The sequence below is a fragment of the Lagopus leucura genome, unplaced genomic scaffold (assembly GCF_019238085.1).
Source record: "Lagopus leucura isolate 7727_CA_CO unplaced genomic scaffold, USGS_WTPT01 Super-Scaffold_100002, whole genome shotgun sequence".
Taxonomy (NCBI): domain Eukaryota; kingdom Metazoa; phylum Chordata; class Aves; order Galliformes; family Phasianidae; genus Lagopus; species Lagopus leucura.
Window position 1 is genome coordinate 88228988 of NW_024962263.1, and position 25849 is coordinate 88254836.

The following is a 25849-nucleotide window of genomic DNA, read 5'->3' on the forward strand; positions in this document are numbered from 1 at the left end:
TTAAGCACCACCAGAAGCATCCCTTAAGCACCTCGAGGGGCAGTGACTCCACCATCTTCCCAGGCAACCTATTGCAATGCTTCACCAGTCTTTCTGAGAAAAAACTTTTTTGTAATATCCAACCTGAACCTCCCCTGGCACAATGTAAGGCTATTAGCTCCTGTCCTTTAATTTGTAACAGATGTAGATGCATACATATATTAGATGTCTCTTAAACACTTAAGGTGTGTATTTTCTACCTGGATAAAATTTGGCAGGATTTTGTAATGTGGAGGTTTGAGTCTTAGCCCTTTGTTTTCAATACCAATGAAGCTGGATTGCCCCACAACTTATCACACAGTGGCAAACTGGTGATGTTTGTGGAGGAGCACTATGAATGTAATGACAGATGCTTGATGTAGTTCCAAAAAAACAAAATTCTTACCACTTATCCAGATAGCCGCAATGCATTGTGGAGCTTGTTGAATCATCACTGGTTCAAGCCATGGCAATGGGGAAATAAAATAATGCCAAGCAAATGCTGTGTTCTCTCTCAGATTTGCGTTTTCCAGTGGTTTAACCCTCACTTTTGGGGAGAATTATTCCTCTGCATTTGTAAAACAGTCACAATTATCCCTCAACATTCTCATTCGTTTGGAAACTCGCAAAGAACTTTACAAGTAGTCTTTCAACAAGTTTTTCATCTCCAAATAAATAATAACTTCTCATCCTTGCCTGGTCTCCATTTCTACCTGTCTTTTATTATATATTGAGTCTATTAGATTTCTAGACTGTAACTTGCTTTTATTTTACATTTGTACAGCATCTTGCACAGACTTTGTCCCAAGGTTAGGATTCTGAGTTACTGCAGATAATTTCTCTTGTTTATTTTACCTAGAATACAAGGGATAAAAACAATTTGGCTCAAGGCATGTATTGATATTGAAGTTTTGTTATGATACATTTTTTCACTGTTTCTCCTCTGCAGACAGGTGTTGGTATACTCCAAATATTTCTTATAAATGAGTAGACATGATCATGGAATTGTTGCTTCCAGTTCTAGTCCTACCAAGATAGAGATGTTTCATGGTATCTTCATTTGTACTTTTTGGCATAGAAATTTTTCTCATGCTGCTCCACTTGCATTGTCACAAGTCCATTTGGCCAGATTGTATCCACCTGAGAGTGCTGAGGGAGCTGGTGGATGTGATTGCCAAGCTGCTTTCCACCATCTATCAGTGTCCCTGGTCAACTGGAAGGTTCCAGATGACTGGAGACTTGCTAATGTGATGTCCATCTATAATAAGTCTTGCAAGGAGGATCTGGGAAACTACAGGCCCATCAGCCTGACCTAAGTGCTAGGAAAGTTTATGGAGCAGATCATCTTGAGTGAAATCACATGGCATATTTGGGAGAGTTGGGGGATCAGGTCCAGCCAATGTGGGTTCACATAAGACAAGTCCTGCTTAACCAATCTCATCTCCTTCTGTGTGACCAGATGACTGACTTGGTGGATGAGGGAAAGACTTTTGATGTAGTCTACCTAGACTTCAGCAAAGCCTTTGACACTGTCTCTCACAGCATTTTCCTAGAGAAGCTGGCATCATGTGGCTTGAACAAGCACAGTCTTTGGAAGGTAAAAAACTGTCGGGAGGTCTGGGTCAAGGGAGTGGTGGTGAATGGAGTTAAATCCAGTTGGCAACAAGTCATGACTGGTGTTCCCCAGGGGTTAGTAGTGGGGCCAAGTGAAGTATCTTTACTGGTGGTTTGAAAACAGCAACAAGCTAGGGGGAGTTGTCAATCTGCCTGAGGGTAGGAAGGCCCTACAGAAGGATCTGTACAGATTGGATCGATGGGCTGAGGCCAATGAGATAAAGTACATCAAGATCAAGTGTAAGGTCCTTAGCACTGACTCAATAATCCAAGGCAATTCGACAGGCTTGGGGCACAGTGGCTGGAAAGCTATGTGGAGGAAAGGGATCTAAGGATTTTTGTCAACACTGTTGAACTCCAGGCAGCAGTGAACCCAGGTGGTCAAGAAAGCCAACAGCACCTTGCCTTGCATCAAAAGTAGCACAGTCAGCAGGAGGAGGAAGGTGATTTTTCCCCTGTACTTGGTACTGATGGGGCTGTACCTGTGTACTGTGTTCAGTGTCAGACCTCTCACTGCAAGAAAGTTATTGAGGCCCTAGAGTAGGTTTCAAATTTGTTTTCCTTTTGAGGTACAGAGCGTCAGACCTGATTCTTTGGCTTTTCCTCCTTTCCTTACAAGGGAATTTTCTTATAGACTTATAGACAAGGTGACTGCTTAGCTGTTGCATCAGACCTAATGTATTAGTCTATTTCTGACTGATCAAAAAAAAAAAAAAAAAAAAAAAAAAAAAAAAAAGGCATTTTTTCAGCCCTTTGCATCAGGCTTAAATTCAGAGTCAGCAGTAAAAAAAGAGCTGTTGAGAAAGCTGGAAAAAGATGCTGCACTCTTAATTGCAACATTAGCTAGTGAAATATTAGCAAATTTATTGGGCCTCTCTATTAAAAAAAAAATTAAAGGAAGTTCATTATGCTCTGTAATCCTGCTTAAATATTCATCATGTTGTTAATGAACCACATTCATTTTTAAAACGTTCAACCTGAGACACCGTCTAACATGATTTGATAATAATATAATTTCTGTATAACCGTAAAAGGGACAAGCACAGTAAAAATAATTGTATCTCTAAACATCCTACCCAGTTTTCTCATGACTAATGAGCAGCTGTTTTTCATTAGCAGCATCTTTTTATCTCTAGCCTATCAACCTGCACAGCTGGGCATATTAGAAATAGCTCATTGCGCTGTGAAACGTATGTTCCCTAAATTGCAGGAACAAATGAGAATAAGGTATTGGGCATTTTTAAAAAATGCATTTTCTTGCACTGTATATTATTCATCATGGCATAGCATCTGGATGCTTGATGTGGGAATGGGATAATGCTGCATCATCTGTTGTAAAAATGTAGCAATCATGCAATATAATGAGTGGAAACTGAGTCACAGAGAGTTGAAGCCTTCTGCTCAAGGTTATGCAGCAAGGAAGGAGCATCATCTGAAGCAGAAATTGCTGCATTTGCTTCTCCCAAGTCTCTAATCTATCAATTACAATGTTACCCAGCAATTAAGCAAAATAAATAAATAAATAAATGTTTAGTTTGGGTTTTGAATGTTGAAAAATAGATTTGGGCCACATCAGAAGTATTTTTTATCATCTTGCAGTTTCCAGGGAGTTACAATTCAACTCCTGTGAGAAATGCCACTGAAGTAAGATTTTTGGCATTTCTCATAGCCTTGCTTATTCCTGTCTTGTAAACTAAAGAAAACAAAGCAAAAAGCCAATTTCAGGTGGAAAAAAGATAATTATGAAAAAAAAACCACAGAAGTTTGGGGATCTTCCATTATTCTTTTTTATTTTGCTTATAACATTTATTTCATGTTTGCCTCTCAGAGTAAGTGCAATGATACAGGTTATCCAAGGGATGGAACAAGGATCCAAGAGATGGAACACCTCTACTACAAGGACAGGCTGAAAGACTTGGGACTGTTCAGCCTGGACAGGAGATGGCTCTGAGGTGACCTGGTAGTGACCGTAAAATATCTAAAGGGGACCTACAGGAAAGAAGGGGACAGACTCTTTAGCAGAATCTGTGCTGATAGAACAATGGGAAATGGTTTCAAGCTCAAAGAGAGTAGGTTTAGGTTAGATATAAGAAAAATGTATTTTACAGTGAGGGTGGTGAGGCGCTGGAACACGTTTTCCAAAGATGTGGAGAAAGATGTGGAGTCTCCATTCCTGGAGACTTTCAAGGTCAGCTTGGATAAGGCCCTGGGCAACCTGATCTATCTGTGCTTTCCCTGCTCATTGCGGGGGAGTTGGACTAGACGGCCTTCAGAGGTCCCTTCCAAACTCTGAAGATTCTGGGATTCTATCCAAAGAAGACCATGAGGGATAACTTACTCAATGGTAGACTGATCTGAGAAGCAGGATGTCCTGTTCACAGATCTCTTTGTCTTGCTTGCTTGCTTCAGTCCAAAAAATAAAAATAAAAATACCCAAGGTTTTCAGAATTGCCTGCAGACTCAAAAAAAAAAAAAAAAAAAAAAAAAAAAAAAAAAAAAACAAAAAAAAAAAAAAAAAAAAAAGAAAAAGACAACCCAAAGCAAAACAACACAAATCAAAACATACGAACAAAAAAGAAGAATGGAAAACATGAAATAATAATACCTCTCCACAAACAAATACTCTCTAGTGTTTCTGCTGTGATTATTACAGTGTCAGAAAGAGAATGAACAAGAATGTAGATTTTCATGGAGCAGCTGCTTGGGGTCATCTTCTGCTCTCAGGCACAAAATTCCTAGGAAAGGCTTTTCAGAGCATAGGAATGAGCATATCCAATTGTCATCAAGCCACAGAACATAACATCTGTGTTCCTAGGCCTTCCAGAGTCTGCCTGGAAATCAAAAAATGACTAAGAATGCAGTCAGAACTGTAAAAATCCATTGAACTTATTCGGTGGTTACACATTTTGTCTTTCATTTCTGCAGAGGTGATCAGATCTTCGAATTTTGCAGCAGTGTAAGGAGGGAAGACATAGGGGTGGATTGTATTTTAGGTACCTTATTAGCAAAGATCACTGAAATCCTTTTTGTTGATGAAGACGTTCTGAAATGCCACCTTTTAGATGATCTGAGTTGTTTGCTGCTGCAGATTTTAGTAGCAACAGAGGGCAGGGTTAAGTTATAATAACACTAAAAACATTATGTTGAGTGCTGGTTCACATTTAGTTTCTGTAATCAAAAAGAGTTGCATTCAGGTGTATTAATCAGTGGCTAAGTGATGCTTAGAAAATGAGGATCAACTGAGGCAGAAAAAGAAATGGTCCGATTCTTTCCTCAAATAGCATGTCTGAATATCACAAAATCCTGCTTTTACTTGTCTGACAGGAGAAACAAAGTAGGCAACAGTTTTACTTTTTAACTATAAAATGTATTGATTTATTTTTGAGATATAAACTGATAATTCTCTGTAATTCTGCTCTGTGTCTGGCAGCAGTACATGTTGCAGTAGCGACTTACTTTTGCTGGTATCTATTTCACATTGGCTGAATTTGACATGAACCCCTAAAATATTTAAATGTTGTAAAGAAAGAAGGCATTGAACTCTCTTAAAATGAAAAAACTTCTTCATTGGTGCTACATAGGACAGTACCCATGAGTACATTTTATCTGTTCCCTTAGCCTGTGTGTGCCTCCATTTCCTTGTATGTTAGCAAACTTATTTTTATCTGACATATAAAATCATTTTAGGCTGTTTATTCATGAAAACAATCTGCATCCTCAACTAATTGAGAAAAATAAAGATATAATAAAAACTTTAAGATGCTCAAGGGATTAAGTCCTGTATAGGGACCTCGACCTAAAGAATGCTTGATATCATGCAGTATCTCCAGATAAATCCCTGGAATAGGCTGGGTAACATTATCCCTCTGCTCCTGTGGTACATATGTAGGAGCAGTGAAACCTCCCAAGAGCAGTTGTGCTGTGCCTATGGAAATATTGACTGCAAGAACATAAGGAAGTCCAATGAGACTTTCCTTGCAACACGTACAGATAGAGATAATCCAAACTGATCCCAAATAATCTGAATACATTCTCTGCTCTGGAGGAAGAGTTTGCTCTGTCCTCAGAACTAAATTGAGATCTTGGAATTTTAAATTAAAATTTTCTTTCGGACTGGAAAAAAAATCTTCAAATCCAAAGAGCTGGCACATTGTTGTGCAGGCTTTCTATTATATGTTCTTTTTTTATACCATGTAAGAATAGTGTATGCAATTACAGTAACTAGAGCAGAGAGATGCAGGTCTCCCTAAATCTTCAACAAGAATTTGTGAAGTGGATTCAAATCACAGTTTCAGGTCTGTATATTCAGTAGTCCAGTATTTGTGTTGCTGTTTTTTCACATTGCATTAAAATAATAATAAGACAGTGATTGAAAACTTCATCTGCACAAATTTCATTTCAAAAGCAAGCTTAATTTTTCTAGAGGTGAATGTGTGGCTGGTTTTCTGTTGTTCAAAAATGCTTAATTATGAACAAGTTCACCATTACATTAAATTATTTTGGCTGTGCCTTAAAGAAAATAACTCAAACCACTTCTTTGACCTGTTTTCTATAGTACTCAACTCAATATGCATGTCCCTGCATTTTCTTCAGCACTGTGAATCCCAGAGGACTCAGACAAAACTGAAATTGCAGTCTAATAGGGCCAATATAGTCTATCCCTTTAAAACTTTTCCTAAAGGAAGACTGAAAACTCTCTCTATGAAGCCATGCAACTTCCTGGGAAATTCCTAAATGGTCATTGGAAAAACAGTGGTTTAGTGGTTTAGTAACAGAATGAAATGAAGCAGCGGGATGCTCGGTGAAGCCATATGCTGCATGCATAGGTGTGATTCTGTCATGCATCACTGCACTGGAGAGAATCACTGAGGCTCAGAAGTTCAGAGTACAGAATTAAGCCTTTCCTTGGAATGGACGTCTAGATATTCCTAGTCAGGTCTAAAATATGACTGTAGGAAATGCTGCAAGTGGTCAGCTGTGGCATGGTACAGATGAGTTATGTATACTTCCAGTGCTGCAGATTCCACTGTCCCTTTGGTTCTGGCTGATAAAAGTTAAATCTAGGTCAGTGGAAAGTACATGGGGGTGAGGAAAATCTCTTCAATCAGAGGGAGGTGGGCAGGGAACAAGCTCTCCAAGGCAGTGAACATGATCCCTTGCTGCCAGAACTCAAAAAGCATTTGGACATATGAAGAAAGATAGAGGAAATGGGGCTTGTTTAGTTTAGAGAAGAGAAAGGTCTGGGAGACATCATGATGGGCTTTCAGTACGTGATGGGAGTGATAGTGTGGCACTTGATGACAAAGATAATGTACAGTATTATCTACAGTAAAAACTCCTGGGATACTATGATGGTTACAAGATCAGACTTCACATGAAATATGACTGACTGAAATGTAGGTAGGGAGAATATCTTCCCTGTTCCCTTTTGACATTGATATCCATTTACTTTTAATTACAGTGACAAAGCAAATCATTACATTATAAAATACATCATTATGCTCTGGGGGACCTTATAGTGGCCTTCCAGTACCTGAAGAGGCCTACAGGGAAGATGGGGAGGGACTTTTTAGAAGGGCAGGTAGTGGCAGGACAAGCAGAAATGTTTTAAACTGGACGAGGGTAGATTTAGACTAGATATTAGGAAGTAATTCTGTACTGTTAGGGAGATGAGACACTGGAACAGGTTGCCCGGAGAGGTTGTAGATGCTCCCTCCTTGGAAGCATTCAAGTTCAGGCTGGATGGGGCTGTGGGCAACCTGGTCTAGCGGGAGGTGTTCCTTCCTATAGGAGGGGGATTGGAACGAGATGATCTCAAAGGTCCCATGCAACCCAAAATTTTCTATGGTTCTATGCCAGTCAAACTACCCATTAAAAAAACAAACAAACAAACTGAAAACAGAAGAGGTCTCTACTTCTCAGTAACCCCTCTTGTTGGCTGTTTGTTGATGACAGCTTGCTGATTGAAGTTAAGGTCTCATTATTTACTTAATCACGGCTTCGTATTACTATCTTTAAATATAAATATGTTTAAAGAAGACCTTGAAATAGGTCTTTTACTTTCACTCAAAAGTATAATGTACTTGTCTCTCTGTGTATTTCCTGCTCCAGGAAAGCAATCAAAATCTTATTATAGTGAATTAACTAGCAGCTGCCAGCTTTGTTGACCTTGTTTGCTTGGAAATTAAAAGGCAGCCCATGACGGAACTGAACTGGATAACCTGATAGCACAGAGATACAGGAAGAATAGAGGTTCTGTGCTTATTTACAGAGTGTCAGGCAGATTACACACTGATTTTGGAAGAGGCTAACATTTGAAATCAGCACAGAGGTGCAGAAACCTCATATTTGCATATTCTTTGAGATAGGAACATAGTTTTGTTTTGTTTTCCTTTCTATCCTAAGGATTCATGAAGCTGGATTTATACTGGGTTTTATTAGCAACCGCTAGCATATTTATAGATCTCTGTATACATTCTGTTGCCAGATGGTAATATTTAAAGCAAATACCACACTTACATTATCAGGAGTGCTACAAAGTATTGCACACAGCTCTGCTAACTACTGGTGCCCAGAAATATGCAAGACTGTATTTTGAAAATGGGAAACGGATGATGTACAAAGAAGAAAAGATTTAGGGAGGTAATTTATCATAGCAAAATAGAATAGTAAAGAGTGTCCAGTAAATTAACCATGAAGCAAGAAATTACCATCTGCATTGTGTGGGAAAGAAAGAAAAGGAAGTACACTGATTTGCATCAGAGAATCCACAGCCTCTCTTGAATGAAAACCCAAATGCCATGGTGGACCTGGTATTAGCTTCAGGTAGAAAAGCAATATTTATTTAACGCTTTGCTTACCTTGTCTCAATTCATTTCTCTGTAGGTATGACACAAGGATCTGTATGAAAGAAAGTCCTCAGCATCCTTCAGGCTTGTGCAAACTTCAGGTATTGATGCATGCACAGTTTCGGTGCTCTCCCAATTCCTCTTCTATGTTCAAGTACATCAAGATTATTTCCATGGAACTAGTACAAGAGAAAGAGCATTAAGGAGGCCGCCCTTGTCCACTTGATCCAGTAACTACCTTCAGTCATGAATTCTGTTCTAAAGCTGACATGCAAAACTGTTCAGCTGAAAGAAACCCTGAAAAGGTATAGTTCTATGTCTTGTTTTGCAAAGTGAGCCCAGAATGGCTAGGTCATGCGTAGATATTTGTATTATGCGAAGCTGCATGAGATACCACCTGATTGTTAGCTTTGGCCACCCAGGGAATCTTCTTGTATCTGCTGCTCTCCACATTGCTTTGGTCAGTGGCAGCTAGGGGCATTTGCAATCTCAGAAGTGTAATTTGGCAAGACTGGTGAGCATACCACAAGATGACAGGCACCATTCAGAGAAAGCAAAACTGCTATGTTTTGCTTAAGAAAAAGAGAGAAGGACGGTTCTACAGATGGAGGGAGGAAAACGGAGCAATGCATCAGAATAAAATGCTTTTGAAACTGCAGTTTCTCCTGAAAATCTCTGAATGATATTTTTCAACTGAGACTCAGAGTACTGGTTAAATCCTCTTTATAACTCCCACGCTTATTTTTTCTTTAAAATGAGTGAAAACTTCAGTACAGGAAAGACTCAATGATTAAAAATTACAAATGTATTGAATATGCAATACTTTGATGCAAACATTTTTTATGGTAAAAAGCCAGGTGTTAAACTAAACAGTGTTGTAATCTGATCTCCATGGAAATATTCCTTTTAGAAATCTGGCAAATCTTTCATTTTACAGAAGTTTGTGAATTCTGGAAAATTGCATATTTGAAACAATTGTATTGAAATGCTAATTTGGCTTGGGTTAAAGCTGTGGAATTGCCTTTTGCTTAACAAGCTTATATAGAGGCCAATTCTCTTCTGACCTTTCAGAGTTCCTTACAATAGCCAAGTACAAGACTCTAAACTTCATTGCTGGTAGGATTGACTGGTGATATTTAATTGAAGGTGGTGTCTGATCAGTCTTGGCTGGAAGAAGTGGTCGTATACATATATGAGAGCTGAAATTGCCAATTAATCTACTCATTATTAGAGATAATTCTGTCCTTTTATTATCACCATGTATGTATTTTACAGCTATACCTACTGGTATAGAGATTGCCTTGAGCAGAGATATGAATGCTCTATAAAAGATCTTTCTAAATGGATTATAATAAAAAGCAGACTTATTTATGACCATTTTTTATACCATGTTGCCTGCATGCCTTGCTCAGCTTTACAGAAATTCCACTTTCTGAGGGAAAGATTATATTTTAAAACAATTTTCAAAGACATTCAGAATTGGATCAGATTTTTCTTTAACTGTTTTATGTAAGGTTCCTCTGGAGGGTGTGTAACGAAGACCATTCATTATCATACTGAAAAAAGTTTTGAAGAAAAATAAGCAAAAAAATAATAATAAGTAATCAGAGGCAATTTGCACAGTATTCAGAGAACCTGACATGTAGGAAGGAGTTGGAGTTGATAATACCTATGGGTCCCTTCCAACTTGATATATTCTGAGTCTCTGATTCTTTGATTCTAATTCTAAGGAATAAACCACCACTTGCATTCTCCACCAGTGTTTGCTATCAGAAGAAATATTGCTCATGGAACAAGCATGTAAGATTATCTGAGAGGTGACAGAATGGGATAGAAATAAAACAAGAGCACAGATTCACAATCAAGGTTTTTATGCAGTATTAAGTTCCCACACCTCTGCTACATCTCAGTGACTGCACATGTAGTTGCAGTGCCGGGATGAGGCACAAAGATGCATCTTAACTTAAACACCCTCCACCGAGGGCTGAGTAACATCGTATTATCTCATATTTACCTTTGAAGAGTATCTGCTAAACAACTACATCTCTGTAGAATGTTTAACAGCTCTATTTTCTTTTTTTTTCCTCTTTTTTTTTTTTTTTCTTTTCTTCCCTATTCTGCCTTGTTACTACTTCAAAGCTGAGAACAGAAGAGGAGGTCAAAAGAGGCAAAGGAAAAAAAAATACCATGACATTATCTCTTAGAAGGCTTGGAAATGCTTCATTAAAATGAACAATTTTTTAAAAGCTCTTTTTTTTTCAGTGACCTCTTGTTTGCTTTCTATGTCTTTGCTCTCAAATCACTTGTCAGTACAAATAATCAAAATTCAGGAGACCCCACGGATCTACAGAATCTGCCACTGTCATGAAGGCTCTGCAGACTACAGACATCTTTTGGAGGGAGATCACATTTTTAAGAGTTACTCAAAGCTGGCCTCATTGAAATCCCTCTTCATAGTCTGCATGACTCCCTATTGCAGCTCACCAGAACGTAAAACAGTGGTACACAACCAGCACTGATCCACAAGACATTCAAAAGTAATCCACAGCCAATAAGATCATAAAGAATCATAAAACAATTACAGCTGGAAAAAACCACTAAGTTCATCTAGTGCAACTGTCAATAGAATCAGGCATCTCCCCATGTATACAAATAGAGGGGAGAAATACATATTATATAACAAAAAAGTAATAACAATAATAATAATAAAACCTATTGTGACAGTATGTGAAAATCATTAGCCAAACACTGGCAATCAACCACATAAGATGATTTTCATATTTTTTTTTTAACAGCTCTTTTATTTCTATCCCATTCTGTCACCTCTCAGATAATCTTACATGCTTGTTCCGTGAGCAGTATTTCTTCTGATAGCAAACACTGGTGGAAAATGCAAGGGGTGGTTTATTCCTTAGAATTAGAATCGAAGAATCATTCTTTTTTATAAAAGAATTACACTTGCTTTCTGAAGCCACAGTAGGAAAGTGAAGTACGTACTAAATCAATCAAAGAACTTCTCCTCTTGGTTCAGATGTGCATATATTGTCTGCCTCACTCTCAAGTATATTCACAAAGCTTGCCCATGTCTTTATTGGGCCATGAAAGCCCAAATGAGTGGAGCTTGTCTGCTTTTAGCAAAATTTTAGCATTTTTTTCTTTTCTCTTTTTTTCAAGTTTAGTTTAACTGTTTCCACTAAAGTACTGAAGTGGCAGATGGTAAAAGAGCAGAAGGGTTAGCAGGAAGAATATTGTAGGAGTCTGTGCAGATATAAATAGTTAGGTAATAAATAAGGTAGTGATAATAATCCTTGTGAATATAAGAAAACTGGAAGCAAGCTTGTTAATATCTCTCATCATTTCAATAATGATGCCTAAATCTAGCAGAACAATTTTCGTAAGTGTATTTGATAGAGGAACCACTATTTGTTGCCATGGTGTCTGGTTTTCTTTTTTGGGGAATCATGCATTTAAAAAAGAAATCTTTAACTTGTTGCTATGCAAACACAACATTGTGTTGGTTACATCCTCAGAAAGTAGTACAACGATACTGCAAGAAAGTCAATATCCTGATAAGATAAATGTTCTTTTTCTTTGGCCTTTCACTTAAGTGTTGCAGTAATACTTAAATCTGACTAAACTAAACTGGAGGCTAGGATACAAAACTTCAAGTGTGCATGCCATCTATACGTAAAAAAAAAAAAAAAAAAAATCACCTAATAATATAATATTTACTGTTGTAATTCAGCCCCAAATTCCAATCTTGTGGTAGAATTGTTCACTCTCAAGTAGGAAACACTGATTGATATTTAATGGGATTGTGTTCCAAGTGTTTGTGAAGCTTCTCCTTCTAAAACAAGAGTACAGATCCTTCCTAAGTGTTGTGTTTACTTTAGTCTGTGCAACAGCTGAGTATGATTTCTCTACCCAGCATCCTACAATATATTGATGTGGCAGCTACCCTATCCATCATCTTGGGCTTCCCCTTGCGTCCAGGCTGAATTATGCTCAGGGCCAGTTGGCAGCTGCTTCTGGCCAAAACCTTACATCCATTTTCCATAGCCTATTGTAACTGAATAACAAAATCAGTGACAGTAGATTACATGGCTTTTCCACTAGTTTATATATGAGAAGTTTATGATACTGTATGTGTGACTCATGCTTTGGAGGTGGGTGGCTTGTTAAGGATCCAGTATTAAAGGTCTCTGGCTGAATAGGGACTGCAAAAAGAAATGAAGTTAAGTCCTATATTCAACTGAGTATTTTCAGAGAACAACATTTAGCCTGTATATTAATGTAAATTTTTAATTATTGGAAATATATAACAGCAGTCAATAACAGCATTCATTCTGAGAAATGATTTTAGCACAAAGGAAAACAGCTTTAAAGATACTCAGAAGATGGTGCTTCCAGCAACCTTTTGTAACTGGAATTCAATGGAAATTGGAGCACTGCCTCCTTTTCCCTTTTATAACATAAAGGGCTACGCCATATCATGTTTGTGATATTGCATCATTAGACTATTTCATACCCTGTCTGCCAGGACAGATTCAGCATACTACAAAATCTGTCACCAATTAGCCCAGACACTGACTACACTTTTCCTCTTGCTTTTCAAAGGGACAATAATCAGACCATGAAGAGAAACTTCCTACCACATTTTAGGAGTTAGTGAAAGCAACGAATGAGATTGGTTCCATAGCCAATCTCTTACGATTTACTTCATTAACCAATGAACTAATTAGACTCCTTCTTTCTAAATACACTTTCTGAGAGTCTTATTTTGGCAGTTACAAAGTCTGTCATGAATTTTTCAGAGCTTCTTTAACCCATTTAATAATGGATTAACATTTAAATGGTTGAAAAGAGTAATCAGTGCTTAAATAGTAAATAATGAGAAAAACTCACAGCCTTTAAACTTTAAAGCTTATATTTCAACCAACTTTTTTTGTTGTTGTTGTTGTTTTTTTGGTTTTTTTTTGTTTCCCTGAGGGACAGACATTTTCACTGTGAAGTAGTTATTTCTTTCCACATTCCTCTGAAGCATCTACTCAGACATATCAGTGGAATTGTTGGGTTGCTTATTTGAGTTTAAGCAGCAGCTGTTTTCTGGAGAAGACAAGCAAACAAACAAAACTAACAACTAAACAAGACTACAGAAATCAGAGAGTTTCTAAACCTCAATGTGTTCAGATCTTCAAACAGGCTGCATCTTCCCAGTCCTGAAATGACCTATTTGTGAACACAGAACTTGAAGGACTGGCATCACAAGGGTCATTCTTTTTAGTAAGTTAATACTAGGAAATTGCTTTCAGATGTAATTGCTTTTAGGATCTCAGCAATTTTGTAGAAAAATGAGGAACAATTTCTCTCCGGTAAAAGCTAGGGCAAAACAAAGCTCTGTTATGGCTGGAAAGTCTTGTCCAGCCCTACAACCAAAACACACAGGCTGGGATCTTTCTGCTTACAGAACGTCAGAAGAGAGATCTTGAAGTGCCAACAAACCCCTCACATTCCAAATCTATAGATGAATGCATGTGGTCTGTGAATTTACTGTAGAATAAATAGTGTCATTTAACCCAAGAAGATGGTCTTTAATATCTTGCTACTCTCTATTATGATATTTACATTGATTAATATTGTTACACATTTCTTGTAAGGCATATCCCATTTATGTAAGTGCCAAAGAGGTTTTCAAAGTCACTTCCTTATCCAACCCCAACATAGTCATTAGGCAAAAAGAAATTTAATTATGTTGCTGTGTGTTCATTAAGGCAATAGTTTTGTAAGATGGCAGAACATAAAAGTCTAAGGACATGCACAATATCTCTTACTACAGAAAGTAAGTGCATAGGAAGGGCTAAGATCCATCACCCTATTTCTCAGTTTCCTTGATCCAGACAGGATCTGTTCCATTGATAAACACACAACCTACAATTTTCTTTGTTCTTTGTTCATTTATTTTTTTCTGGGGAAATTTTGAAGATACTTCTACTTGTCTGCATTTGAACTGAATTAATTGCCTGCAGAAAATGAACACCGAAACATAGCTGGCGTAGTGTTTGCTAAGCACAGCAGACAAGGAAGAAAAATAGCTTTGTGTGCATTTTTACAGCCATCCACATATTCGTCTCTCCAGTAAGTTCTGCACGATTCCTGTAATTCGATGCAGCAGACACTCTATGACTTTACTTTTCTTCCTACAAGCAGGCTTGAGCAAATTTCTTTTCATGAGGATGCAAAAGGCATAAAGTCTTGGATCCTTTCCCAAACTTAAACTATTGAGAGAGACTGTGAAATAAAATTTCTCCCTCTTTCTTTATTTTTAATAAACAATTTAGATCCTTCATCTGAGCTGCCTATAAATTCAAGAGAAGTCACGGTCTTGATTCTCAAAATTTACTGGTAGATGAACAATTATCATTGCTTTCTGAGTTTGTTTCTTTCTCCAGGGCAAACTCTTTTGACTACTGTTTTCTTGTAGCATTCTTTTCAATTTCTCTTATGTCATTGATCTGATATTCAGTTGATTAAATACTAGTCTGGTGTTTGCACTAGTAAGAAAAAAGAAAAGCAGTTGTCCAAATTCACATCCAGCATCTAATTTAATGCTGTTTTGTTAAATACAAACCTCTCTGATCATGGTTCATGGCCATTTTTATGAAAGAAAGACCCTAGTACCCAGGAAGTCTTTAAGCATGAGGAACATTGTGAGCATAGAGACAGAAGTAGTGATGCTGACTTTCCAGAATATTATCTGACTACTTTTGCTTGTGCCTGAGCTAAGTGGACAAATTTGCATTCTGGGTGAAACAATTGAGAAATGGTCAGAAACTTGGCAGTATGGCATAAAATACATCCTGGAAAAATTGCATTGGAAATCATAATACAAGAACTTGATTTCAAGATAATTGCAGTGCTCAGCTCATAGTTATGTCAGTGGTAGCCATCAAACATCCACTGGTGTATTTCAGTTTCTTGATAGAAGATTTTGATTTTTTAAAAAAAAACAATTGATAAGTGTAGCTACAATATCTGTAATATTATAGAGTCATAAAATCATAGAATCATAGAATTGCTCGGGTTGGAAAAGACCTTCATGATCTTTAATGCCTTTTCCAACCTGAGCAGTTCTATGATTCTATGATATTACAGATTGCTCACAATAACATTTTTTTTCTCAGTGATTTTCTGATAGCTAACTTGGCCACATTTTACTATGCAGATTTCTTTTGCAGAATACCAGCACTTTTAATTATTGTAGTTCACCAGAAGCCAAGGATAGGTTTAATGGCATTTTCACTAAGGTTATTGGAAACATCATCCAAAAGCTACAGGCTGCAAACTGCTCTCAGTTATACAGTGCCCTAGAGGAAAAGGTAGCCATTTCCTGAAAAGAAAATCACTCTTGTTATCTTGTGCAGCATGTTCTAAATGATACACTGTCCATGCAAAACTAGCAGTGCTCCAAGTCTGCTAATGAATGCCATGGTAATAAAAAGATCTGGCTGTGGCCCAGCAGGCACACATTGATGTCAGTGTATTTCCCTCTGTTTGTATTAGACGTACCTTTTCTGTGCTAAGATTAAGCAAGAAGCTCCTGATAATTTTCCATTATCTCAACACTGTGGAGAAAAAAATATCCAACGATGGTAATCAGCCTGTAGTAAGGAGTTTCTCGCCCACTAAATGAATGGCATGAATTTTTACACTACTCGAGACTGACAGCTTAAATCTGAGATCCTATTACTGCAGTTGTATTTTTAAAAGTCCTCAAAAAATAAGTAATTAGATTCATCCCTTGCACCAAGGCAAAAAGATCCTCAATTTCCTTACTCTTTGTTTTACTCCTTTTTGCTTTCTCCAACAGTTTTGAAGGATATTGCTGAACAGAATCATAGTTAAGCTTTGAAGAATAGATTTTAGTACCCAGGCTCTACTTACTTCACCCTTTGGCCATTCAAATAATAGAAGAGTCGCAATGATCAAGAATGTTGTGTAAGGATTGTAATATCAGTGTCAGTGTTATAGACAAAGATGTCTCCCTAGATCAGTCTGCACTATAATGTAAAATGAACTTTACTGTCCCATCAAATAGTTGTACAAAACTTGACTCATGTAACTGTTAAGAGATTACTTTGATCCTGTTTTTAGTGCTGTCGTCTGTAGCCATCTGGCACTGGTACAAGTGCCAACATATGACTTGTTTACTCCCTAGTTTCAAGGATGGATATGCTTGACTGTAAATTGATTGAAGCTTCTGTGATATGTACAAATACCACTTCTCCCTATGGTATAGAGAGATCAGGTTTCCATAAAGCTTGTTAACCTGGTAGTCATCCCCTGCATTCTGCCCTTGCTCTGAGTAGTAAACATCTTTATGTTTGGCAGGTCAGTAAAAGTCAGAGCATCGTCCTGTTTGTCTTATAGCTGACTTCATTAGCAAGAAACAGCAAGGACTGAAATACAGGGCTGTAAAAACCCAGCTTAGGTTTGTAATGTAATGCAATTCAAGTAATTAGTCCACTTAAACTTTTTTATGTAGTCTCCATTTCCAAAGTGCTAAAATGTTTTTAATGACTTTTCTACAGCTTTTTTCACTGGGTTAGCATCCTATATTTGTGATCAGACCATACCTTATCTGTATGTTATGTCAGTATTTCATTCAATACCTATTGTCATGATACCCACAAAGACAATGGAAATATGTCACTTTTCACTAGCTGAAACTTGTTGCACTTTTCATTAACAAGTCCAGAAGAATGAAGAATGAATTCGTAGTGCAACTTCACACCAACTTCATGTTTGAGTGGTGTTAAAAAAAAAAAAAATGTTGAAGAAACAGACTTAGAGTGTTTTAGTGTATTTCCTTGTTCCAGTGGTGTGCAGATCCTCTGGATATGCTTAACAAGCATGTAACTTTATTCAGTAGATCTAGTGCTTTCATCATAGATGTTGGGATTTATGAATTCATTCTAGTCAAAGAGGCTTTCCTGACTACTCACAGTAATTGCAGACCTATGATATCTGTCCAACTGATTGACATAGGCAAATGGACAACGGCCTGTATCCACATTTGAAATTGTGATCAAACTCAGGAAAAATCAGATGTGTGGTAGTCTTTGCTGTGGCCATATATATATAAAGAATATTTAGGGTAAATTCAGCAGACTGTAGAAAAAAAAAAATGAATTCAAGATCTGAAATCTAGATCTTTTCACTTCACTGGTTGAAATTAGATTTTTCCCCAGAATTCAGTTCCCTGGACATATTTAGGCAGATTAAGGATTAATATTTTTTCATCAGAATGTTTGTCTCAAATAGACCACATACACTAGATGTTCTCTATTAACTCATAGAAACATCCTTTCGGCTTTCTCCTATTTTTTTTTGAAAAAGTTGATGATGGATTAAAGGGTGTCGAAATGTAATATTAGTTCTTTGACCAATTCATCTTCCAAACAGTGTCACAATAAATCTAAATTTCTTATGTTGTTTATTCAGAAATAGAACCAACAGCAGAACAAAGAAAACAATGACATCTCAAAAAATTCTATTTTCAATCTCAAGCCAATTGTATACAACTCTTGATAAGAAAGTGTTAATGTTTCCTAGACAACTTTCAGGAAAAGAGGACCACATATCTTCTAATCAGATAAGCATTTGATGTATCGGTACTTAAGAGTTCAAAGCATCCTTTATAGACTTTTGAAAGTATGTGTGAGTTTTAGACGTACTTTGTAAGCGGTTTACATGGGATTCATGTCAGCTAACTTTATCTAGCACGAAGATAAAGCTCTAGGCTAAGCTGAATTCTCTCTACAATCAACAGGAAGAGAATATTATTGTTGCTGTCACGATTGTCTTGAAGATATAACCAAGACAGATTATTTAAGAATAGATGGTATTTTTAGTATGGTATCTTGTGCACTTAGAAACACCTGAACACATCTTTCAGTTGCTCACATTGCTCTTCAGATCTGAAACCAAACATGGAGAAAGAAATTCACTTCTGGAGGGTGATTCATCCCTTCCTATCATAGATAAGATGACTCATGCTCCATAGGTGCATATTCATCTCTATTGACTGCAGATGGACCCTGGATGGAGCTTACACTAAACACCTAATTTTAAGATGGAAAAAAATAAATAGATTACACAGACTCTACATTGTTGTTACATGGATTTATTAATGAAATTTCTTCCTTCCAATCTTGGTGTCAGTTCAGATGCAAGTAATGAGTAAAATATTTACAACTAATTTCTTTAGATAATGATATTCATACTTTAATCTTCAGTTAGAGAAATATCATTGTTCAGTGACTGAATTATCTCGAGTGTATCTGTGTAAAAGAATAGCAGTCTTTCCTTTCTCCAAAAAAATGTATTGCTCTCTGGCAGAACAGATCCGTGAAGCTTCACAGATTACAGCACCTTATGTTGATACCTTTGATTTTTAATTGATGGTAAAATGACAGAAACAATATAGCAATTGGTATAGAATAATATGGCTAAAACATTCAGCATATGCTGAATACATTTTCATGATTTCTCTGAAGTTCTCAGTATATTACGCCACACTGTCCAGATGGCACAGATATGCAAATATCTTTTCTCTTTTGTCTCCAGCTGTACCAGTTGCAGGATCCAGTCTTTGCTGGAGACTAATTCTAAATCATTTTGGCAGAGATGGATGAACCAGTGTTTTACAACGCAAATAAATAGTGGATAAAACACAACACTAACTGCTTCTCTAGTATGTGAAGGTGGAAGGGTGGTCACCAAATGAAAAGTGGTAACGGCAATGTATTGTCAAACGTAGCAAAAGTTGTTCATTTGACTGTGTCTGAGCCTTTTTTGAGCCTTCTTTTTCCCTCTGTGGTGGAATCAGAGCTCCTATTCAGAAGGGCAAAAGGAAAACAAGAAGAACATATCAGCAAACCATGTAATGACATTACAACTCCCAGAAGAGAGCAGAATCATTAAACAGTGGGATTTCCTGGTCTCATCTCTAATAGCTACCTCAGGAACCAACCAGATGTGTTTTCAACAGACAGACCTGACTGAGCAGACTTCAGCAAGGACTGGATATTGAAATCTATCCCATGAAACAGACATCTCAGCCTTGCCTCAGTTGGGGTGGATTTGAATTCCAACACCTATTATCATTTTCTGCAACAATTCTTGCCATGGTTGGTTCACTTTGCTGTCTAGGAGGAAACAACACTGTCCTTTAAAGTTTCAACAGCTCTTTCGGAAAACGCTTGGTAATTCTCTTACTCTATTTAAAGTCTCTTCTAGGTATCTTTGCTTAAATGGTCACACATGATAGTGACAGTACAGAAGCTCAGGGAGGCTGAATCACTCTGAATGGGACTGAAGCCTTGATTCCATTTTGTTTAGGTGATACTGAAGGGAAGAAAAGACAAGACAAAGCAATCAAAGCTTCTTTTATTTCTACTCTTTTCTCATGAAAGTCAGATGTCTGCACTATTCCAAGCATGCTTACTGGTGTGCATTCACTCCAACTGATTAGTTTCATGCATTCTAACTAACATACCTGCTGAGAGAGCCCAAATGCTGCAGGGTGTTATGCAGTTCACTGGAGAGGAAAGTCTGATGTGTACTGCCCATATTGGGCCCCTTTGCGATTTGTATAATTTTGTGAATGTTATGGATAACTACTTTGTAATTGTTACTGGTGCACATGTATCAAAAGTTAGCAGGGGGAAGGATGAGAAATCAGAGAGCAAGTAGTTAATTTCAATCTTGGCTCTTTTATAATTAGATAATTTGCTGTAAGTGATGAGGTACCCTGACTGTTCTCTGCCTTTTTCTTTCTGTCTTTCTGTCCTTCTTTCTGTCTTTCTGTCTGTCTTTCTCTCTTTCTCTCTTTCTCTCTTTCTTTGTTAATTTCATCCTTTCCAGCTAGATATTAAATGCCTCTGCTATTTCTTTTGAAAAATTCCATGAAATTCAAAATACATGCTTTGCCAAGTGTTGTAGAGTCAAGGAAATCTAAAGGGAAGGTATGCAAATTGTAAGATCAGAGCACAGCTGTGAGCAGAACGGCCTTGTTGATACAGCTCTGGCTGTAGAGTCATCAGGATACTATTTCTAACATTTCTTCCTATATTCTTTGTGATTACTGGAACATGAAGTAGTCATTTCAGGCTTTACTCTATACTCAAAGTGGTAGAGCCCAAAGTAGGTATTCTTTTTCAGTCTGTCTTCACTACTTTCACCTTATCGTCATCATCTGTTTTATTGACTAGATTCTTGACTTTTCCTCCTTTTGTATGCCAAATTACAAGACCTGCTCTCCTACCACCACTCAAACTGTAGTTCAATCTTTTGCATACTCCCACAGACACTCTATAGTGTCTCATGGGAATTTGCCATGAACTCCTTGTGACTTCTCTTTTGGGCCTCATTCATTAAAAGAAAGTCATGTCCATTGCATTGTCCCATTTATATTCTTCTTCTCAATGATTTGTAACTATCTCCAGCTGGGATATCTCTGTGTTCACCTGGTCCAGGTTGCTCAGAAGCAGGGCTTTTGAAGATCTCCAAAGAGGGAGACTCCATTATCTCTGCTCTCAAATACATTTATTTGAATAAATACATGATGAATCAGTATCTTTATCTGTAATCAAGTTACCACTAAGGCCTTAGATTCTCTCTGGAAACCTTTTCAAGAGTCTATAGAGCTGTTCACTTCAATACATATATGGACAGTATCCTGAGCCATTCCCTTCTGTACTGTAATTTCCAGAGAATTAAGTGTTGCAGCAGAGTTCTCATTTCAACCTAGTGACTTTGCTATGAAAGTTTGTGCTTTCCTAATGGAAAGATCAGTAATGTGATACAATCAATTATCCATAAAAGGAAAAGAAATATAAAGAGCCTATCCCAGTATCTTATGAGCTAGTCAACACTAGATTATAAAATCCAAAGATTAGACAATTTGTGCTAATACATGGTTAAATAAACTATTTAAATCCATGTTGCATTTGGTTAATTACCGTTGTGCTTGTTTTGATGGGCACTTGATTGTCACTAGGGTACTATTCTGTTTCTGTCCAGGCCATTCCTAGAAAGTCTTGAACTGGGAAATGACCAGGACTTATTCCTGACACATGCTGTTACAAAGTTTTCAGTGTCCACAGGCCAGCTCTTAGAGCAGCTCCATGGTCCCAGCATCATGATTTTAGTCTACCTCACATTATTAAGGAGGAGTTTCATTGATTGCTCATATTTGGCCCTGAGGCAGACAAGCAAGAGGAAATAAATGATTTTACTTAGAGACATCTGTTTTGAAATATTAACTAGTAAATAATGCATAAGCTGGAATAATGTTTAGGCACCACAGAACTGCATAGCTGAATACTAGAAATAACAAAGAAAACCACGGAGTAAAATTGAATTTATACTCTCTCCATTTCTTGTCGTTGAAACTAAGTAAGGTTGGGATACTATAAGCACAGGAAAGACAGATTTTGTTTTGTTTTGTTTTGTTTCCCCAAGGCTAGCATTTCCCTAAAGCATTGCAGTAATTCCCACAAAACACTGTGAGAGTCCAGTACCATCTGACGAGCAGGCAGGCATATCATAGTACAGCTAATGGGATGTAACCCCTTAGTGAGCCATCCTTCCCTCCTTCTGAGCAATCCTTCTCATCTATTTTTAAATATCTCTGGCTGCCAGCAGGAATTCCAAGAAAACCACCTCTGATTTTGGACTATGCTGAAATACTATGCTAAAGCTTGTGGCACTTCAGGCTCACCAGTAGCTCAACGTTGTATGGGATGGAGAAAAAGGTCTGGAAACAACTGAAAGAAGTTACTTATTGATGCAAGTCAACACTTCTTTTATTACATTTGCTTTGTGCTGGAGCAAACTTCACTATGTCTGCAAGAAATTCATTTTTCATCTTTCTATGTGTTGAAGCCACCAATTGGTCCAAATTTAATTGTAAAGCAGTTTTTCTAGTCTGCAGGACTGAAAGCTCCATCATGTTTTCTGATGAGTTTGGAAGCAGATCAAAGTCTTTGGGAATTGTGATACATTCTTGGGTAGAACCCAGATTTTGTTGGCTTTATGTATTTGAAAGCTAATTTGTAAAGTTACTCAAGTAAGAACTTCTCAATATTTGGATTACAACAGAAAAGTTTCATCTGTCTCCCTCCAAAGAACACACTTTGAACATAGCTCTCCCATTCAATGGCCAAAGATTGCCTTGCTTCATGCCATAATCCATTCTCCAATTTTAAACCCAGCCTTTTCTTCTCACTGACATTGACCTTTGTTGAAGCCCCACTCATTTATCATCTATATTACAGTGGCATCCACAGACCCTCTCAGATTCAGTGCTATTGACCTACCAGTGACCATTTTTCTTATTATGAGTTTCTGTCTCTGACTGCTGTTTTTGAAGCCACAAGCAACAAAAATGCTAAAACAAGAAGAGTGGATGTGCTTTTCTTCCTAGCAGAATGAGAACTCAACTAGGGATCAGAGAGAGGTCAGGAAAGTAAGGCCAGTGACTAAATATTTCTAAAAAAAGAAGTAAAATGTTGTTTTCTCTAGGGTACAAGGCACAGAAAGGACACAGAATAATTCTAACATCATAATTCACAGACCACTCCTGGTAGATGAGGCCATGATATGTAGTCTGTGGGAGCTTCAACTCAAGACAGAGTAAAAATATGCTTCTCAACTCAACATTTTAAGATAAAGGTTCATATTGATTCAACAGAAATTTTGAGTGTTGATTATTTTGGCCCCAATATCTTGAAAACCCTTGTTTAATGTGTGCTGCTTGTTACCTCAGAAATATTTTGACTGGATTTCATTTGGGTGTCCATAAACTAACATATCTTACAAAAAGAGAAAAAAGCTATTCAAATCCAAAGGTTGTCATGTCAGAATTTCTAAAACAGACATCTCTACCAATCCTGCCAAAAATTCAGCATTACATGAAATTGGCCTTTTCAGCCAGGTTTAGAGTCACGGAGATAATGAAGTGTGTCCCAAAATCTGACACTGGAGCAGACATTCTAGATTTCTTAGCTTTTTTTTTTTTCCTGTGATTATTATTCTTTAACACACAAAGACTCCAGCATTGCTTTGCAGTCACCTTTCACTACTCTGTATCAATATTTATAAAATCTGATGAGTCTTAAAAGATGCAAAAAGGGATCAAATGAATTTAGCAGAGATCTGAGGAGTATTTTGCATTTTGTACAGATTTAATATGTCCCTCTGTGTTTAGTATCTCTTATCCATTACCAATTCATGAAGTGTCTACTGGAATTAGTAAATCTCTTTCATTTACTTACTTAGAAGAAAAAGTTAAATAGATGCCACATGAATTTTGCAAATTGCTCTCGTTCTGATGCTGATTAATAGGAATCCATGTAAAAGGCATTGATAATTTTTAGTCTTAAATTAGTGTTCTCTCTTACTTCAATCTGGGGGATAGATAGAGGCTCAAGGTATCCTTTTAATGTCTTTTTTAGTCATACATGTGTCTTAATTGAGCTTTATATTAAAAATGAAGTAGAAGCATATTACAGAATGAATGTGACAGTGTCATTGCCATTATCTAAAAAGGACAAAATGGTACACATCTGTAAAAGCATATGGATGATCTCAAGTTGCTTCATTCACACTATAGCATGAGAACTGCTTTCAGTCCTTTACTGCAAGCTGGTAGTAACATCTACTGAAGCTTAGTTGAGAGGTAGTCAGTAACAAGGCTTCACCTGCAAGTCTCTGATTCAAATCTAGCCTAAACTCTAACAGAAATGAAGTTTTTCCTCAGAAGAAAAATATTCATGGCACAAAAGCTGAAACTTAGATTTACACTAAAGAGTCCTCTTGGTGGTAGCCTCAGCAAAGAGAGGAAACCCTACTCTCAAGTATGAAATTTGCAAAGGATTTTTGTCACCTTCCTCTAGAAGGTATTTAACATGGTCAAATACTTTGGCAGGACATAACTAGGAGGTTAGATTACTGCTGCATAAAGGAAATTAGTGAGACTTTTATCCTGGATTTCAAATCAGAGGATCATAGAATTGTTTAAATTGGAAGGGACCCTTAAGTATCATCTGTTCTGACTCCCCTGCAGTGAACAGAGACACCTATACCTAGTCCAGGTTGCTCAGAGCTCTGCCCAGTGTGACCCTGAGTATCCCCAGGGACCATCCACCACCTCTCTGGGAAACCCGTTCTTGTGCTTCATTGCCCTTATTGTAAAAAATTTTTTTCTTATATTCAGTCTAACTTTCCCCTCATTTAGTGTGGAGCCATTTTCACCCGTTCTTGCTAATGAGTCCGTCCCCTTTCTTATAGCAGAATGAAGGATTGTTTTTTGTTTTCTGCATTCTGTTTTTTTGTTTGCTTGTTTTTCCAGGAAGAATGAAGAGAAAAAATACTGGGAATTGACTGTAACATTTAGTAGATTCTGTTTTACTTAAGGTATTGGATATTTCTTAGCTCACTGAATAACCACTCAAATAAGGTGTGCTGGCACCTGGTGCCATCACACTATCATACATGGTCAGTCATTTCTCAGGAGTAGGTAACAGACAGGGAAAAACAAAGATCTCTCCTGTTGATGTAATCCATATCAATCTAAAATGACTGCTATGGACCGTAGGATAACGCACACACTACTGTATATCATAGAAGTCCCACTCTAAGTAGACGAAAAATTTTAACTAGTAATTTAAACTTCCTCAGTGATCATACAGAAGAGACTGATAGTTTCAAATGGTGATTCATCTCAGTCTATGATAGATATCTAACATAAGTGGGATGAATCACCCAAGAAGCAGTATGATCACCCAGAATCAGAAGTGTTCCAGTGTTACAAAAGAACTTACTTAAGTAGATAGTTTAGAAATTTAATTCAGACTGTTAAAGTTGCTTGAAATAATCTGTGTTCTAAAATGTATTTATGAGCTGGGGATTAACAGTTTCTTGAACAGACCAAGGGTTTGATAAGGAACTACAGGTTTGCCTAGTTTTTCTCCAACATATCCTATCCCTCACTTGCTAACTTGCAGATAGTAGATATTGTTTCAGGTTTTCAGCAGAAGATAAAAGATAGGGAAGGGAACACAACGTACCTTACTACATTAAACTTCACTTTATTAATCATCAACCAATGCTTAGTTATCCACTAAAAGATATGCAAGGCTTGTACAAGCACATGAAATTTCAGAAAGTGAGACTCCAGCTGAATTGTTATGCACAAACTCCTGTTGAATTATACATTTAACTTAGCAAAGATCAAGGGTAAATGTCTGATTTGATCATGTAATTTGTGGGTTGAACATAATTAAATGTTTTAAGTTTAGTCCGTC